Here is a 20,327-nt window from a genome sequence, read left to right on the forward strand (position 1 = left end):
GTAACCATGCTAGGGACCAAAAAGTGTTAGTCCATTGGAGACTTGGAGATTGGATGGCTTCAGCGAAGCCTCCAAGAAGAGGGTCAGCACACTGCAGAGAATCAGAGGAAGGGATTGAGTTCTAGACCTCGCGTAAGCCGCACGTGCCTCCTAAACAGGTAATGTGTAAAGAGTCCAGAGTTCCGGCACCGGAGTCGAGTCAGCGAGATCACCTCCCGCTATCTGATTCCCTTCATGTCACAGAACATGTAGCAGAACCGCCCAAATTAAACCGGCTTAAGTGCGCTAGCTATCATTTTAAGTATTAATCAAGCCACCGCGCACTTAAAACGGTGTAATCCGGCAGCCTGCTGGGTTAAGGATCGAAAACACCGGAAGTCTCGCACGAAGGCGAGCACAGATGATTACAAGCAGACTAAAGTTCTCAAAATTAAGTTTACAAAGCAAAGTATTACAATTAAGTTTAAATAAAAGTTATCAGAGTTAAAAGTGCAGCGGAAATTTAGAAAGGAAGTTCAGTTGGAAAACCGCGAGACCTACGAAGTCGGGAGGATGTCACATCGAGCCCACCGGCGTGAATCCTGGTCAGCTTCCATCAACAATAAAAACCTGAAAATAGGGTGACAACAAACCCTGAGTATACTAATACTCAGCAAGACTTACCCGACACGGGTATACTTAGCCCACTATCTAGACATGCAAAGCTTTTTGGCTCTGGAGTTTGTTTTGCTGAAAGGCTACTAATACTGGATCCTTACTTTCAATATTTTAGCTCAATTTAAGTTTATCAAGTACCAACCAGATTTGCCTGACATCTAAAGCAAGCATAGTTGGTCATATAAATCTTTACAAAGTACCACAAATATATCTCATCATACCTCTCTTCTCATTTTCACTTCTTAACTACGATGTGACAAAGTGACCAAGGTTCTCTTAACCGAGAGAGACGGCGAATCGATCCGATTTAACCTTGCAAGGTGGACCTAACTCACATGACACGTGCAGCCATGCCGGACCACATATGTCAACCGTTCTCATCATTACCCCGACGTCTGAATCACGCCTGCCAAAACCCGGGTGAAGGGTCCCTCACGGCGAACTCCCGGAGAGCCCGGAGGCGACATACATTCCAACACCCGCCATCATTCCACTCCCATAATAGCAGGCCGCGATTCAAAGTATCGTTGCAAATCAGGTAATTAGCTTACCGGTTTCGACTACCTCCTACTTCCGGCATGTGGTTAGTACTGTTCAAACTCGGTCAGCACTGCCAACAACGGTACGGTCCTCAATCGACACAGGCGGAGGCTTACTTTCCCTCCATTTCATATCCAAAACCAATATCATCTCCGCCCGGTCTCCATTTCTCTTTCCTCATTGATTCATTCTCAAGCCACGTTGCCATAAGTAACAGAAACCTATAGCTCGCGAGTGACAGGAATCACTCGACTTCTACCGAGTCATAATTAAGCATGGCAGTACTAACGACCTGCACACTAGTAGAGTAACTGAGGAAACCTAGGGATCATGCATCTACGGTTTCAATCAACTCCTAGAAATGTAAATGCGCAATAATTATATAATAAACATTGAATACTGAAATTACGGGTTATGCTCCGGGGCTTGCCTGGGTTTGACACAAAGTCAGTTAGTTAGCTTGTAGTCTTGCACCGGCTTGACATCATCCCAGTCCAAGCATGCACTCCAGTCGGTCCTTCCGTCTTCTGGATTGGTCCACCCGTGCACCATCTTCTGGCTCGGCTTCAACATTGCCCTCCGGTTCCCCGTGTCGCACATTTAGCGTACCTAGATGATATGCAATGATGCAAATGTTTGAATGCATGGACAATGCATCGAAAAGGGCAAGCAAGATAAGCACAAGGTCGTTATTGCATGGGCATGAGCATCTAAAGAAGTGAAGGTTAAATAAACATCACACAAGTCTACCGTAGAGATAGCAAGTACAGCAAGCATGGTACATAACTAGCAGACGATATAAATAAAGTGTTTCGCTTCCAAAAAGCATTACATAACTTATTTTGGAAAAGCTAAGACACAGCGTAAAGCAGGAAAAGTTAGACTAGAACTTCATTAACTAGCAAGCAAGTATGAGCAAGAGAACACACTAAGGTTTTTATTTAGCTTAACCAGCCAACATAAGCAAGATGGAAATAACTAGGGACTTCTATTCAACTAAAAAGAAAACACATAGAACCAAGCGATATGAAAGCAACCCATATTCTGATTCTAAACGCAACCACCTGAAATGTAAACTGAACCAAGCAATATAAAGCAAACCACATATGATCTCAAACGAGTTAACACGCAACAAAGCATTTCCTAGTAACCGCATACAAGGAAAACTAACACTAGGAACCAAACAAAAAGTAAAAACTTAACTAGCAATCATAAACTGGTAACCAAATAACAAAAAGTAAAAACTTAACTAGCAATCATAAACTGGTAACCAAATTTTACCAGCATGATAAGCTACTAAGAAGAAGTGTAAAAACAATTAACCAATATTTATTGATAACATAAAGCATTTAATTTAGCCCTAGCAAAACAAACAGAACAAAAATAGATTTACAAACATGCACATAGCTTCTGGTTCTGAAATTTTTAAAGTGAACTAAAAATGTAGAGAGTAAGCTACTGCATAAATTTCATAATTTTTCGACTTCTAGAACTGCAGATATTAAATAAGGAAGCTAAAACAAGCATTACTCATGATTAAATCAAAACATCATAAAAACATTAAACAAACAGCAGATTAAATATTTTTTCTAAGTTATACCTGCCAAAAAAAAACTAACCCAACTGGTTTTACATTTTTCTCATGCTCCTAACTCCATTTATGCATTAAACAAGCTAAAAAGGCATTTATCTAGCATAATTAAAACTGCACCCATAAAATTTGTCAAACAACACATTTCTTGGTTCTATCTTATAGATCATAAAAATATGAATCTAACAAAATTGGTTTTGCATTTTTACCATTTTCCTACTATTTTCTACGGATTTTCAAAGTTTCAAGCGATTTGGTCCCTAAAATACTATTCCTATGAGTCTATGACATTGCAGAAAACCCCCTGGACTTACTCTAATTGCTGCACGAGGTCCCTGGTCGCCATTACAGTGAGCTCGTGCTCACTGAGCTCCCTGGGGATGGCACTCCCGGCCTCCATTCTTGAAGCTAAAGGCATGGGGAGAGAGAGGAGAGTCAGGGGGTTCCTTTTTGGTGACTCCAAGCACGGGAGAAGGGGTGGAATAGGGTCAGCCCCAAACAGCCATTGCTGCCACCTCGGGAGCTCGTGAGGAGCTCTGTTCCGGCGGGGAAAAGGAAGGGCGCGAGTTGGGGCTGGTATAGGAGGGTATGGGGGTGCTTACCAAGGCCTCGAATCCGGCGGGGAATGGCCGGAGGAAGGAGCTTGATGTTGGGGGCGGAGCAGCAGCTCTAGCGGCCCGCAGATGGCCGATTCCGGTCGGGGAAGAGCACGGCCGGGCCTGCTGCTGCGCGGTGGAGGTGGAGGATGAGGTTGGGGAGGCACCCGCGGAAAGAACTGGAGGGGGGGCGCGACCGGGGATGGCCGGCACAGCAGCAGCTCTGCTCGGCTCTCGTCTGCGCGAGGAGGAGACGACGCCGTGGACGACTTTAACACGGAACATGCTGGCCGGTTCGGGAGACTTCGGAAAGAAATATATGGACCCATAAATTATACCCGATTAGCACTAATGATCAAGTTAAGCTCCCAATTAATCCTAATTAAGGTAAATAACACACGGGGTGTTACAACCCTACACCCTTAAAAGAATCTCATCCCGAGATTCAGAACGAAAGACTTCCAAGGATAAAGGAACAGATCAACCACCAAAAGTGGCAGGAAACAGTCACATCAGAGAAGATCGATGTTGATTGTAGAAATCGTTGCAGATAAGGATTGAGAACTTAAAGAAAGTGTAAGAAGCAAAGTGTAAGAAACTCGATATCTCCCACGATTTTGTCCGACTGGTAACTTCTCCAACTTTACGCGTTGTATGCCCTCTTGCTCCAACGGTGATGGCATATGCTGCCTGATCATCTCGGCAGATTAACTAGGATCTCTTATCTACCACCTCTTGCAGTCTTCTAACATTTACACCCATTACCATTTCCTTCTAAGATTATCCCCTTCGCAACTTCGGAAGAAGGACTTACTAGATTTGGGGTCCGATATATAGATCTCCAGACAGACAATAGAGATAGATGTGAGTATGGCTCACGAGTAGATAGCACACCGATGTAGGTGCATAAGGGATCATGACTATCATTCTCGATACCAGCGTGTGCCAAATAGCACAACCACTTGTCGATTGCTCAGAGGAGGCTCTGGGTTTCGTTGCAACACTGTCAGTCGTTATTCATGACACCCTTACAGAGATACCACCAATGAAAATTCCCATGTAGCATCGATAGATCATGCATGGACGGACATTACGGAAAATAGGGATAGCAAAGAGGTGATCCAGTTATGACATGATAGCAACAAAGATTTTAAACGCCAAAAGCTACAGGGCATAAGACTCTTGCTTTAGCTTCACATACAGCTGGGTCCAACAAGAGATCGCCAGATTGACAATCAATATGAGATGCGGTCCAGTTGGCCAGCAATACGAGATCAAGCCCAATGAACCTTCATAGTCTTGCGAAAACTATAAGGAAAACAAGCAGGACCTATGGAACAAACCGATACACCATTTAGAGACTTGGCTGATAAAGCAATGACATGATTTACGAGGGAAATATTTTGAGGCCAAGGCACAAAAAGAGATTAACCTTGCACTAGATCCTCTTTAGAATAAGCGACGGAGAGGTTCAACCATGATTGTTTGGTAGGATTTGACCAGCAGGCACATGAGCCTACTACAGATATAGATGAGTATTTGAGAAAACTTAACTAGGTTGGCGGGTCAACAAAAGGTCTACACGATGCATAGATACTGGATTTTTGCAGCACAAACAACCGTAACTAGCACTGCATATAAGATTTTCTAGTTGCAAACCTTGATCAGGGTCATTTATGGAACTCAAAAGATTACGATCGCATTCCAGAACTAGGATTTTGCCACTAAGGCGAGAGGAACTTCCTCCTTGCATGCAGCCAGGGACGGCTCCTGATGACGATAATGCTTTTAAGAAAACACCGAACTTGATTTGTACACGACCCTTCAACTAGATTGGACAACTGAGTGATGTAAGGTTTTCCGATCAAGAAGGGAAAGATCAAACCAAACAAGAATAATGATGAGACAAGGTGATCAAGTTCTCATAGAGCTAAGATCACAACATAAGGACGACAAATGTCGGCGACATTCATCACAAGACTTATGGATAGCAAGTGAGAATAGTACGAGAGATTGATTTACGAGTGGTGTTTGGAACATCCCTGCTCAGAGTTTATTACCTGAATGATTTGCGTGATGCTAGTTGCAAAACATGCCCATTTATATCGATGCAATCAAGGGATAATGACAAAATGCTCCAACTCAGAGTGCAATGCTCGATATATAACCATGACCATGATGCACTGTTGAGATGTATGATTGCGATGATGGTGCAACACAAGGATGGAGTGTTCCATGCACGAGCAAAATGATGCATATGACACAATGCAATTGCCATGATGCTGGCCCAATGATGCATACATCATGGTGCAAAGATGATGATGCCCATGTTTTATGCATATATGAGGTGCATAAAATATGATGCATACACGGATGAATTTGTGATGCACACAATGCAACACACGTCTTATGATCGTTCCCTCGTGACTAACCTCGCGTTAACCCTATACCCTTGAGTAAGGATTAGAAGTTAGGACACTAACAAGGTTGCATAAAAGAGGGTTGCAGTGAGTTACGTCACATATACCTAGACACCAGCGTGCTCCTAGTGGCTCAATCATGTGGCTGCAGCACACATGAGGCCCTAGGTTCCGTCGCGGCATCTGGGTCATGCAACTAAACACCACCACAAGAGAAATCAAGAGTAGCAACCCAACAGGCCAGAAGAGGCGAGATAGGTTAGAGGAAACCCAAGACAACCCACGATGTTACACTCGAACGCATTCCCGTTAGTCAATCTATGGATTCTCGACGATGATGCAACACCATGCACTGACCAATGACGTGATGCATGATTGTTGCAATGACTATATTCAAAAAGTTATTTTGTCATGAACCTTTTTAATTTATCCAAAACTACTGAGCAAGAATGGAATGTACAAGGTTCCGGTGTTAGAATCAAAATAGCCAACAATATAGGGGACAACATCAAGACAGAATAGAATGGTCATTGAACGATGGATTCAAGGGTTTTTCTGACAACCATCAAGGCTTAGTTATCACAGAGAAAAGCACAATGCTTCTCCCAAAACAGATTCAAGGCAAGGATCAAGGGTTTGATTGGAATGACAGGCTAAGAGAAACATAAGATTCACATAAGACCCAAGCCACCAACTTGCAAAAGATCTTCTTAAACCAAGATTTGTCTAGCAGATTATGTTAGCCCCACTACTACAACACAAAACCTAGGTGAACCTTTAGGTAAAAGCATCACATTTTAGTAAACAACGCAACAAGCATGACAATCAATCAAACTCAAGATTATGCCAATATGCATGCACGTTCTATCGTTCCTCACCAACAAATGCCAATAACTAGGCATACGGGGACAATCGGTGGCACAGATACGTACTCTCCCTATATATACTAGTCGTTTTTACGTTCAAAGCTTACGTAACGTGGTTAGTGTACCTGCAGACAAACACAAGATATAAAGAGAGATAAATATCCATTTCTGAACCCTTCGTGCCAGCACACACGAATGGCCCCCATGTGTCCTACGCCACACGGGTAACGCATATGCAGTTTTCCACATATTCACACATACATTACCATCCACTATAGAGATGGCACCCAAACATTCGATGCTAAATGGGCAGCGCTTCATACGTTACCGGGGCAACGTATTCACTTCCCGTACAAATCGCCTTACGGGACACCCAAGGGTACACGTGTCCCAAGGTACACGGTTATGTCTAACCACATAACAGGTCTTCACCTCGTAACATTGTCTTACGAGATGGCCGTGATTACAATCACACGGTGGGAAATCCGCACTCCATATCAGGCGGCAGATAGCGACAGGCTTGTTTGAATTGAACATTATCACCTCCTCGTATGCTCATCATACGGGACCCGCGCACGTGTGAAACACGTGGGCTATTCTAAGGACTATCAGAACACTCACCTTGCTTACCTCAGCGTAGGTGCGTCGTTACGGAATAACAGTTGTGCACAAAAGTAAGGTTTAACAGAAAGTAAAGAGCTGAAAGTGCTGGAATAACATAGATATATAGATGCCACCATAACTAATAAAACCTAGATAGGGCATACGAGCTATCTATCTTATTCCTTAACGCAACTAGCGTCAAACTTTCAAAACCGAACATTTTGCAAGCCAAAAAGTTAGTTTTAAACCTAATTAAGCATACAAGTAATCATCCACAGTGCATTTCGGCTCTGATACCAGCTGTGGCAGAACAGCCCAAATTAAACCAGCTTAAGTGCGCTAACTATCATTTTAAGTATTAATCAAGCCACCGCGCACTTAAAACGGTGTAATCCGGCAGCCTGCTGGGTTAAGGATCGAAAACACCGAAAGTCTCGCATGAAGGCGAGCACAGATGATTACAAGCAGACTAAAGTTCTCAAAATTAAGTTTACAAAGCAAAGTATTACAATTAAGTTTAAATAAAAGTTATCAGAGTTAAAAGTGCAGCGGAAATTTAGAAAGCAAGTTCAGTTGAAAAACCGCGAGACCTACGAAGTCGGGAGAATGTCACATCGAGCCCACCGACGTGAATTCTGGTCAGCTTCCATCAACAATAAAAACCTGAAAACAGGGTGACAACAAACCCTGAATATACTAATACTCAGCAAGACTTACCCGACACGGGTATACTTAGCCCACTATCTAGACATGTAAAGCTTTTTGGCTCTGGAGTTTGTTTTGCTGAAAGGCTACTAATACTGGATCCTTACTTTCAATATTTTAGCTCAATTTAAGTTTATCAAGTACCAACTAGATTTGCCTGACATCTAAAGCAAGCATGGTTGATCACATAAATCTTTACAAAGTACCACAAACATATCTCATCATACCTCTCTTCTCATTTTCACTTCTTAACTACAATGTGACAAAGTGACCAAGGTTCTCTTAACCGAGAGAGACGGCGAATCGATCCGATTTAACCTTGCAAGGTGGACCTAACTCACACGACACGTGCAGCCACGCCGGACCACATATGTCAACCGTTCCCATCATTACCCCGACGTCTGAATCACGCCTGCCAAAACCCGGGTGAAGGGTCCCTCACGGCGAACTCCCGGAGAACCCGGAGGCGACATACATTCCAACACCCGCCATCATTCCACTCCCAGAATAGCAGGTCGCGATTCAAAGTATCATTGCAAATCAGGTAATTAGCTTACCGGTTTCGACTACCTCCTACTTCCGGCATGTGGTTAGTACTGTTCAAACTCGGTCAGCACTGCCAACAACGGTACGGTCCTCAATCGACACAGGCGGAGGCTTACTTTCCCTCCATTTCATATCCAAAACCAATATCATCTCCGCCCGGTCTCCATTTCTCTTTCCTCATTGATTCATTCTCAAGCCACGTTGCCATAAGTAACAGAAACCTATAGCTCGCGAGTGACAGGAATCACTCGACTTCTACCGAGTCCTAATTAAGCATGGCAGTACTAACGACCTGCACACTAGTAGAGTAACTGAGGAAACCTAGGGATCATGCATCTACGGTTTCAATCAACTCCTAGAAACGTAAATGCGCAATAATTATATAATAAACATTGAATACTGAATTTACGGGTTATGCTCCGGGGCTTGGCTGGGTTTGACACAAAGTCAGTTAGTTAGCTTGTAGTCTTGCACCGGCTTGACATCATCCCAGTCCAAGCATGCACTCCAGTCGATCCTTCCGTCTTCTGGATTGGTCCACCCGTGCACCATCTTCTGGCTCGGCTTCAACATTGCCCTCCGGTTCCTCGTGTCGCACATTTAGCGTACCTAGATGATATGCAATGATGCAAATGTTTGAATGCATGGACAATGCATCGAAAAGGGCAAGCAAGATAAGCACAAGGTCGTTATTGCATGGGCATGAGCATCTAAAGAAGTGAAGGTTAAATAAACATCACACAAGTCTACCGTAGAGATAGCAAGTACAGCAAGCATGGTACACAACTAGCAGACGATATAAATAAAGTGTTTCGCTTCCAAAAAGCATTACATAACTTATTTTGGAAAAGCTAAGACACAGCGTAAAGCAGGAAAAGTTAGACTAGAACTTCATTAACTAGCAAGCAAGTATGAGCAAGAGAACACACTAAGGTTTTCATTTAGCTTAACCAGCCAACATAAGCAAGATGGAAATAACTAGGGACTTCTATTCAACTAAAAAGAAAACACATAGAACCAAGCGATATGAAAGCAACCCATATTCTGATTCTAAACGCAACCACCTAAAATGTAAACTGAACCAAGCAATATAAAGCAAAGCACATATGATCTCAAACGAGTTAACACGCAACAAAGCATTTCCTAGTAACCGCATACAAGGAAAACTAACACTAGGAACCAAACAAAAAGTAAAAACTTAACTAGCAATCATAAACTGGTAACCAAATTTTACCAGCATGATAAGCTACTAAGAAGAAGTGTAAAAACAATTAACCAATATTTATTGATAACATAAAGCATTTAATTTAGCCCTAGCAAAACAAACAGAACAAAAATAGATTTACAAACATGCACATAGCTTCTGGTTCTGAAATTTTTAAAGTGAACTAAAAATGTAGAGAGTAAGCTACTGCATAAATTTCATAATTTTTCGACTTCTAGAACTGCAGATATTAAATAAGGAAGCTAAAACAAGCATTACTCATGATTAAATCAAAACATCATAAAAAAATTAAACAAACAGCAGATTAAATATTTTACCTAAGTTATACCTGCCAAAACAAAACTAACCCAACCGGTTTTACATTTTTCTCATGCTCCTAACTCCATTTATGCATTAAACAAGCTAAAAAGGCATTTATCTAGCATAATTAAAACTGCACCCATAAAATTTGTCAAACAACACATTTCTTGGTTCTATCTTATAGATCATAAAAATATGAATCTAACAAAATTGGTTTTGCATTTTTACCATTTTCCTACTATTTTCTACGGATTTTCAAAGTTTCAAGCGATTTGGTCCCTAAAATACTATTCCTATGAGTCTATGACATTGTAGAAAACCCCCTGGACTTACTCTAATTGCTGCACGAGGTCCCTGGTCGCCATTACAGTGAGCTCGTGCTCACTGAGCTCCCTGGGGATGGCACTCCCGGCCTCCATTCTTGAAGCTAAAGGCATGGGGAGAGAGAGGAGAGTCAGGGGGTTCCTTTTTGGTGACTCCAAGCACGGGAGAAGGGGTGGAATAGGGTCAGCCCCAAACAGCCATTGCTGCCACCTCGGGAGCTCGTGAGGAGCTCTGTTCCGGCGGGGAAAAGGAAGGGCGCGAGTTGGGGCTGGTATAGGAGGGTATGGGGGTGCTTACCAAGGCCTCGAATCCGGCGGGGAATGGCCGGAGGAAGGAGCTTGATGTTGGGGGCGGAGCAGCAGCTCTAGCGGCCCGCAGATGGCCGATTCCGGTCGGGGAAGAGCACGGCCGGGCCTGCTGCTGCGCGGTGGAGGTGGAGGATGAGGTTGGGGAGGCACCCGCGGAAAGAACTGGAGGGGGGCGCGACCGGGGATGGCCGGCACAGCAGCAGCTCTGCTCGGCTCTCGTCTGCGCGAGGAGGAGACGACGCCGTGGACGACTTTAACACGGAACATGCTGGCCGGTTCGGGAGACTTCGGAAAGAAATATCTGGACCCATAAACTGTACCCGATTAGCACTAATGATCAAGTTAAGCTTCCAATTAATCCTAATTAAGGTAAATAACACACGGGGTGTTACAGAATAGTCCAAATAATACCGATCAAGTGCACTAATTAACCATTTAACTTAATCCTCCGATACTGCACTTCACCAGTACACCCAGACTGCCTGCTACAACCAGGATCGATTGTACGGGAACTCTCGCCAAAAGACGAGCACAGGTGATTACAAGCAACAAAAGTTTTCAAACTTAACTTACAACCAGAGTTAAACAAAAGTCTCCAAATTAATTTACAATAATGTTTTACAAGCCAGGGTTACATTTCGTATACAGAGTTCAACGCAGCGGAACATACAACCAGTTTAAAACAAGTTTCAAAATACATTACGGTAGATAACGTCGATGAAAAAAGAAAAGCTTCACATCTTGCCCACTGATGTGAGGCTCACCTGCCTGCACTTCACGGAGAAGACGGGACCCACTCGACCGTCCAACCTGGAGGAAGAGGTTGACCAATCCAGGACGCACCGATTTCCTCGAAGTCTTCCGAAATACAGCCTGCTCAGAAGGGTTACAACCAAACCCTGAGTAATCTAATACTCAGCAAGGATTACCCGACTATTGGTTTATACTTAGCCAACTCCTAAATATGCAAGGCTTTTGGCTCTGGAGTTCTTTTGCTGAAAAGCCGCTAGTACTGGATCCTTACTTTGAATATTTTAGCTCCAATTAGTTTGATAAATAACACTAGATTTGCCTGAACAGCTAATACACACATGGATGATCATATTATCTTTTAAAGAACATAACCATACATCCACCTTTCATTATTCTGTCCTTTCAATCCTTACTACGATGCGACGCATTGACCAAGGCTCTCATATCCGCAAGTCACGGTGAATCGATCCGATTTAACCTTGCAAGGTGGACCTAACTCACACGCCCAGTGCGACCCCGTCGAGTCACACCATGCAACTGTTCCCATGATTACCCCGAAGTCTGAATCAAGCCCGCAAACACCCGGATGATGAGCCCCGCACGTGCGAACACCCGGTGAACCCGTGGGCCACTTCACCATCAGTCAACCCTACCCAGCACCGCAGGTCGAGACTCAGATTCCGATGCAATTTAGGTAATTAGTTTACCGGTTTCGACTACCTCCTACTTCCGGCATGTGGTTAGTACTGTTCAATCCTTAGTCAAAGGGCCAACAACGGAACGGTCCTCAATCGACACAGGCGGAGACTCAACTTTCTTTTAATCAATAACCATGTCCAACTTTCCCTCCGCCCGGTCTCCAATTCCCTTCTCATTGCATTATTTCTCATAACACTGCCTGAAGTAACAACCCTATATCTCGCGGGTGACAGGAAATCACCCGTCTTCTACCGCGTTTACTTAAGCATAGCGGTGCTAGCGATAACTGCACTAGTAAGACACTGGGTATTCAAGATTATGCATCTATGGTTCCAATCAATTCCTTGAACGTAAATGCACAATACTTTAAATATAACATGGAGTAATTAAAATAAGGGATATGCTCCGGGGCTTGCCATGCAGGTCAGCAGGGTTAGTGGCTTCTTCGGAAATCGGTTCGACGGCGTTCTCCAGCTGCTCTCCCGCTTGCGGCTCCTGGATCGGTTCGGCGACCAACTCGCAGACGGCTTCTCTCGCGGTGTTTACACATATGAAAAGATGTCATGCCAGAGTCAGAACCAAAGCAGTGCATGGATGCTCATGATGTGATGCATTTTGATGCAAAGCAATTGAAAGGACCGACAGAGCTGACATGCATCGACTGAGTAACCGCTACACGAAAGTAACAACTGAACGATTTGAGTGCTTAGGTGCGGTTCCGAAGTTCAACTCATTTTAGCCTGAAATGTTACCTTCAAAATAACAGCTACTAAACTACTTAGGACAACTAATCACCCATCTAGAGCACAAGAAAAACATAAAACTACTGACTTAGAATTAACTAAAAACAAGAATCGGGAATAAAACCGAAGCTAGGAACTAATTAAAGATCAAAACTTAACACGCTACAAGGATCTAGTAGCACAACTTTTCTATCATGAAAAGCTACTGATACGGAGTGCATAAATTAAATTACCAACATTTGTTGATATAGAAAAGTATTTACTTTAACCCTAGAGAAGAAAATCAAACAACAATAGATCCACAAACATGCACATAGGCCATGCACCTGGAAATTTTTCAGTGGACTACACATACAAAGAGTAATCTACTGAATAAATTTTATAATTTTTAGAGCAATATAACAACCGATACAAAAATAAACTAGCTTAAACGCAACCCGAAATTTTAGCAGGGGCAAAAGTGACCTTTCCCAGGCACAAGTATTTTTCTTCTGAAAATCTAGATCTAAGCAACTCAACAAAATTTAGTTTGCATTTTTCGCATTTTTCCAAATTTTTCTACAAATTTTCATAGCTTTCAGCCGAAATAAACAATTGAAAATTGAAAAACAAAAACTAAAAGAGGGGACTGACAGCTGGGCCCCACACGTCAGACCGCCCCCTCCCCTGTTTTTGGCCCGCACACGCGCCAGGCCGTGCCCACGGCCAGGCTCGTCGCAGCGCGGCTCCCTCCCGCCGGCGGCGCGGCCTGGCCGGACCGCGGCCACGGCAGACCAGCGGAGCAGGGTGCCCGCGGGGCGGTGCAAGGGCACGCGGGGCGGCTCAGGAGGGTGCGGCGGCGCCCATGGCGGCCACGGCGGTGGCACAGCAGCCAGGCGGCCGCGGGGCGAGGTGGCAGCGGAGCGGGGCGGCGCGACGGCCAGTGGGGGTGGGCAAAACCGACGCGCGTGGTGGCATGGCGCTGGGCCGCGTGAGCGTGGCCCGCGACGGTGGTGGCGATAGGCGGGCCGGTCGGCGGCGGCATGGCCGCGTTCCGGCGGCGCCCGCGCAGGAGGAGGAGGGGAACGGGGTCGGGAAGCATGAGAGCGGCGCGGGGAAGGTCACCAAAGGCTCGATTTGAGCGGAGGAGGGCCGGAAGGGGGTCGACGACGGCGAGGGCAAAGCATCGACAGAGACGGCAATGACGGACGGTGGCGCAGGGGCCGATTCCGGCCGGTAATGGCCCAATCGAGGTCGGAGCGGGGCTGTGGAGGTGCGGGGTGAGGTGGAGCGGCTCAAGGGAACGAAGGACGGTGGCGTGGCGGCGGAGGATGGCCGGCGCAGAGGGTGACGGGGCTAGGGTTCGCTCGGCTCCGCTCGATTGCTCTGCTCTAACGCGAGGAAGAGACGAACGGGGAAGCGAAATCGAACTTGGCCCGAGCATCCGCAACGCAAGGCTTAAGCGGCAATGGGCTCGCCGGCGTGACGCGTGGCGACGCCGACGTCGAGATCGGCGGTGAACTGGGCGAAAACAGGGGAGGCACAGTGATCTCGTTTGACTGAAATTGACTCGCGTTTGACCATCCGAAACTTGAAATTTCATATAGGCACTTGAAATTTGACCAAAATAGAAGTTGTAGAGGACAAGATGACCTACAACTTTGTTTTTGGGCACAAGTTGATTTGAAGATCGGATTAGAGACAAAAACATGATCGAACCCGGCTAAATCGACGTTTACCGCGCGAACTCGATTAACGCTAATGACAAGATTAAACTCCTAATTAGCGAATCTAAGCTCATGATTAGCGCTCAGTAACACTGGGGTGTTACACTTCACGCCTTACACTTTGCAAGGGAGCAAGTATCGCTAGCGTGTGGATGGTTCTGAAAGTTCGAGATTCGGATAGGTTGGACGAGATTTGGCTAATATAGTGTTCTCCAACGACGACTTCGCTTTCATAGGCCATCTCGAGTGGTCATTACAAAGCAATTCGTGGTCCGAGCTGGAGGGAATGAATCGGTTCATAATTACTGAGAAGTAGTTGATTCATGAAAGAGAGAGAAAGATTCGACTCATATTCTTGCATCGACTCATACCGAATAAACAAAGTTGTAGAAGGAGAAGATACACCTCATGTGAGTGAGCAACTCAGAAGAAGTACATTTTTTTATTTGATGGTGAACTCAGTACCGAACCAACCATTGGAGAAAAGTATCGATCAAATCATCAGTACATATCTTCATCGGTACATGTCTAATTATTTTTTATTTTTCATAAGTCGATTCACCACTGTGGATGGCCTTACCCTTCTTTCAAGACCTTCTTTCAAGAAGAGGGTTGGTGTTGCGTAGAAAATAAGAGGGGAACAGGAGGAAGAAAGGGGACTTTTAAGAAATCAGCTTTTTTGTTGCACACGAACACACAATGGAAGAACACAGATGAGCACAAGGATGATGGAGGGGATTTTTTTTTCTTTTATTGCTTTCACTTTCAGCAGCCACAACTAATAAATGAAACCTCCTATTTATAGATGGAAAGTCTCATATGAATACAAAGTATAGTGTATGAACACTTCTTCTCCCCTCCTCCTCATTAATTTAGCTATCATTCAAAGTCTTTATTCATATACTGTATTTGGACTTTGAATCACAACAAGAATTAGAATTTTACGTAAGCTTCACACGCCTCCAAACGGACAGGCAATATGTGAAAACGTAATATACGTGATTACACCAACATCTCGGGGGTAACGGAAATTGAAGGAGGGCGTGGACAAACCAGCTGGGTCTCATTCCGCTCCGGGGACATATCCTGTGCAATCAAGCTTATGGTGCAATCACCGTGCAATCCAACTAAAAAAAATTTCAAAAAATTCTGAAAAAAATCTTGAATGTGCATCTCAACCTACTTCATATATATATATAAAATTTCAGGATCAAATTCGTCCTACTCTAGAAGTTAAAAAAAAGACAAATTTTCTGACAAAAGTAATAGTTCAAATGCAACCTAAATTTTTCTTTTTTGTAACTTCTAGAGGAGGACGAATTTTATCCTGAAATTTTATATATAGATGAAGTAGGTTGAGATGTACATTCAAGATTTTTTTCAGAATTTTTTGAAACTTTTTTTTAGTTAGATTGTACGGTGATTACACCATAAGCTTGATTGTACAGTATATGTCCACTTCCGCTCCATCGCGTGGGCGTGGGCGTGGGCGTTCCCCACACCACCAAGCTCCCCCGCCCGCACCCAGCCGGCAGCCACCGCCGTCTCTCCAAAACCCAACAAACCCCGAGTAGATCCGCCGCCACGTTTCCCGACCCCTGCTCCGGCGAGACCCGCACCCCTCCGCCAGCGAAGATGCCGAATCTCGAGCCGGCGAGCCAGGCAGCGGCGGTGGAGCCGATCCGGATGCCCACGGCGGAGGAGATCAAGGGGCAGGACATCTGGAACAACTGCGCGGTCCGCAGCGTCGTTAGTGGCGTCATGGGTGAGCCACACTACTATTGAGCTCGGTAGCTCCGGCTTCGTTTCCTTTTCTTGAGCGTCGTCAGTGGTGTTTCTACAATTTACAATTACGTAGCTAGTCCCCAACGAAACTTTGCAAGAAAACATTTTGATGAAGAAGCTTAACAGTCGCCATGCTTTGGACAAAAAAATGCTAATCCATTGAGAACTTGGAGATTGGATGGTGCTTGAGATATTGAGAGGTCTGGTACTCATTCTTTGTGGGATGTTGCAGCGGTGGTTCTTTGGTTATATGGTTATAGGTAGTTGTTCCCTGGTTTGTCAGAAGAGTTCAAACAAATAAAGCACGTTTTGTAAGGAATGAGAATAATTTGATTTGCTAATGCGTCAATTAGAGAATTGGTTTTATTATTACCATTTTGTGTGTTCTCCTCTTGCCTGTTTAGATATCTTTAGAAATTTTTGGACTATATCAAAGAAAATCTTGTTATCCCTTGAAATGGAGTTTAATTTGAAATGTGATATGCTGATGGAGTATGTTTGAAGTGAACTTGCCTAAGCTTAATTTTTTATATAGTTTTGTCATGGTAATTGATAATCACGGAATATGCTCAAGGAATTGGTTCAAAAAAATTCAAGTAGGTTGGGAAGAAATTTCCCATAGGCAGGTAAAAGGCTGTATTAACTATGCACTCCCTTCAATGTTTTCTTCTTTGACCTTCAGTATTGCTATAAGCATGGAGCAATAAACATACAATGACATTTTTCTATAGCCAGTAAAATTCAAGCTCATATTTAATCTGATTCATTTCAAGTTTACTCACTACAAGCAATTTTGTGGGAAACTGATGGTTAGTTTATTGAAGGAAGCTTTATTTTTTAATGCTTTAATCTATCTAGAAAGGCCTGCAGAATACAATTTTTTGTGCACAACATGTGTGTTTCTCAAAATGAGTTATAAGAGAATAGTGATTTCCACATTGTGCACTCTATTTATCATCAATATAACCCAATTGCCAGTGGTTGCTTACAGTCTGGCATAGTATCGTCAGAATGACAGACATTAAGGTCTAATGTTTGGTTACTCAAGTTTAGGATGAAAACCATGTCTTCTCTTACCTTAAGCTTAATAGCCTACAGTACCAACTGGTTACCTTGGCCATCCTGACGATCGTAGATAGAGGTATGCATGTTTTTTTTTGGATAACCTGAATTAACTCAGTATCCTTCACATTGAATAGGAGGTGGTCTTGGTGTACTTATGGGACTATTCTTTGGAGCTCTGGACAATCCAATAATGGCGGAGGAAATGACAGCAAGACAACAAATAGTATACACAGCAAAACAGATGGGTAGGAGAAGTATAAGCAATGCCAAAACATTTGCGGTCATGGGTCTGATTTTCTCAGCAGCTGAATGTGTGTCGTAGAGAAGGTTGACATTTTTTGTATTCATGAATTTTCTACACGTTCTCTTCCTATTTAAACTTGGTATTCTCATGCTTTGGCAGGCTCGGGCAAAGCATGACACTACCAATACAGCAGTAGCTGGCTGTGTCACAGGAGGAGCTTTAGCAGTAAAAGGTAACTATTTTTCCATGTCACTCTCTATGAAATCATGAGACAACTGTCTCAACTTATTATCAGCTTATACTGAAGTTCCCAAGACAACTTCCTGAATCTCTAAGGAATATTTCTCGTCTAGAACCGCTCCATCCCCTCGCACTCCAACCAAACATCCGCTCTATTCCACTCTATGCCATCCCACCAACCCCAAACACTACCTTAAAGCCCGTGGTGCAAATGTTGAAATCAGTGGCGGACCCAGAGCCCAGCAACCTTGGGCATCCGCCCGGGCTCTCAATCAATATCACAAAAGAAGCTATGCCTGGGCTGAAATCATCCTTCTGTAGAAGACAACATGGGAAGAGAGCATCTTGCTTGAGCTTTGCCTGGGCTCAGTCTCATCCCTGGATCAGCCACTGGTTGAACTTGTATTTTGTATGGATTGGGGTGGATGGGTATCTTCGACATCTCTAGTAGCTTTCTTCCAACTATTTATGTATCCGCCATGTCTCCGAGTTTAGATAGCTGAACTTAATGAGGTGTTCTGTATTATTTCTGACCATAGCCTGAAGTTGAAAGATGTTTCTGTTCCTTCTGTATGTATAGTGACATACACTTTTTCTATGATTCTATCCCTTAATTTTCCTTTCCTGCTTAGATAACTAGCTTAGAATGAACAGACATTTTCTATATTGCAGTCCTGATGTATCTATATTTGAACATCATACCTAACGTGATTTTCTTTTATTCTTGCAGGTGGCCCTAAAGCTACATGCATTGGATGTGCGGGCTTTGCTGCCTTCTCAGTGGCGATTGAGAAGTTCTTTGATCGGCATACTTGAGATGGGTGATGTCAATTTGAAATGAAGCTTTTTTTTGTAGCAGAGTATGAGCAACAGTAGCAGAAGAACCTGATTATTTGCAAGGGTCGATTTCATAACTGCCCTCGATTTCACCTCTAACTGCACGTTTGCCCTCCTTTTTTACACTTTGTATATTTGCCCTCATTTTTTGAATCCGAACTATCGATCTACCCCTATTCTTCGAAGGGAAGCTAACGGTGGTGGGATGGGTGAAAAGACATATACCCTTGGCATGGATGACCCACTATGTATTCATCGTGAATTGACCGAGCACAGTGCGCTAGACTTCTCCAAAGCACCACACGACATCAGCAACCAAATCACCACCAACACCACCCACCAGTTTTACAGATGCAAGAGTGCGCCTTTGCCATTTCATCGTCTGAAGTGTCGCTTTGACATGTGAATGCAGGACGGTGGTCGTCGACAGCGAGCCCAGATCTGGGGTCTGGAGGAGTTGGGGCGCGTCCCCGGTCGATGTTCGACAGCCGATGGCCTTCTTCTCTACTGCGACTCCATTCAACGCCTGTGTGCAAAGGGGCTTCTCCAGTTCATGGTGTGGAGAGCCTTCTTCTCCGGTGGCGACGGCCGGTGGCGAGGAGATCGTTTCCTGGGGCCCTGGAAGGAACCAGGGACTTCTGTGTAATATCTTGTTTGCTTAGGGTCCTTTCCGAAGTTAGGTTGAATCAGCTGTCTTTGTATCCTTTACATACGTTTATGTATTCCTATATGTACCCGTATGTTTTCCTTACCTAAGTAATATAGAAGCGTATTATCAAAAAAAAAAGAATATTACTACACATGCTGTCACTGTCACTGACTGTTTGTTGACCTGTTTGTTGTGCTAAAGCCTCTCCGTTCTATCTGAAACGTGAAATAACCCCTTGTTACTCGATATTAATAATTAAAATAAAACAACAAAACAATAAAAAAACAAGGTAGAAAGAGGAGAAAAGTCCATTTTTGACCATCAAACTATAACCTCGGTTTGGTTTTAACCATCCAACTCCAAAACCAAGAATCTTTAGCCATCCAATTATCAATTAATCAATACCATTCATATTTGACCATTAGATTGTTTTGGATGGTGATTTCGCTGACATGGAGGACACGTGGTCGTGGAGTCCACATGTCAGCTCTATTTATTTCTCCTCTCTCTTCTTTCTCCACCGTCGCCCCTTCACTTACAGCGCCCGACTTGCCACCCGCCCCGCTCCTCGCGAGCGGCGCCTGACTCGCATCCCACCCGCCCCTCGCGAGCGCCACCGCCAGTACTCGTGCCCCTCCCTTCAACGCCAAGCCCTCATCTCGCGCCGCCTCCCTTGCCAGCTTCCACTACCGGCGCCTGCAATCTGCATCCTCTCCCCCCACTCTGGCATGTGGGCCCCACAGCCACATATTTACATTAATTAGATGATAAGTAAGGTTGCTTTTCTTTGATCATTGTGTCAAGGTGAAGTAGGACTATCAATAGAGAATGGAGGGAGTAATTGTTAAAATGGACTTTACTCAGAAAGATGAAAGAATGCTATTCAAAATGACATGGTACCCATATAATTTTTTTTCTAGTAACA

The 20,327-nt window shown here is 44.1% G+C and overlaps 1 long non-coding RNA gene and 1 pseudogene across 1 annotated transcript; one reads left to right on the top strand and one right to left on the bottom strand.

Moving 5' to 3' along the window:
* Nucleotides 1-1,620: 1,620 nt before the first annotated feature.
* Nucleotides 1,621-10,995, bottom strand: LOC120652040. The gene is made up of 5 exons (XR_005666423.1): nt 10,671-10,995; nt 10,383-10,476; nt 3,391-9,133; nt 3,103-3,196; nt 1,621-1,806 (listed from the first exon to the last, which is right to left on the bottom strand). It is a non-coding gene; the product is annotated as an uncharacterized LOC120652040 (long non-coding RNA).
* A 5,046-nt stretch (nt 10,996-16,041) lies between these two features.
* Nucleotides 16,042-19,553, top strand: LOC120652041 (annotated as a pseudogene).
* Nucleotides 19,554-20,327: the final 774 nt, after the last annotated feature.

The sequence above is a fragment of the Panicum virgatum genome, chromosome 9K (assembly GCF_016808335.1).
Source record: "Panicum virgatum strain AP13 chromosome 9K, P.virgatum_v5, whole genome shotgun sequence".
NCBI lineage: Eukaryota > Viridiplantae > Streptophyta > Magnoliopsida > Poales > Poaceae > Panicum > Panicum virgatum.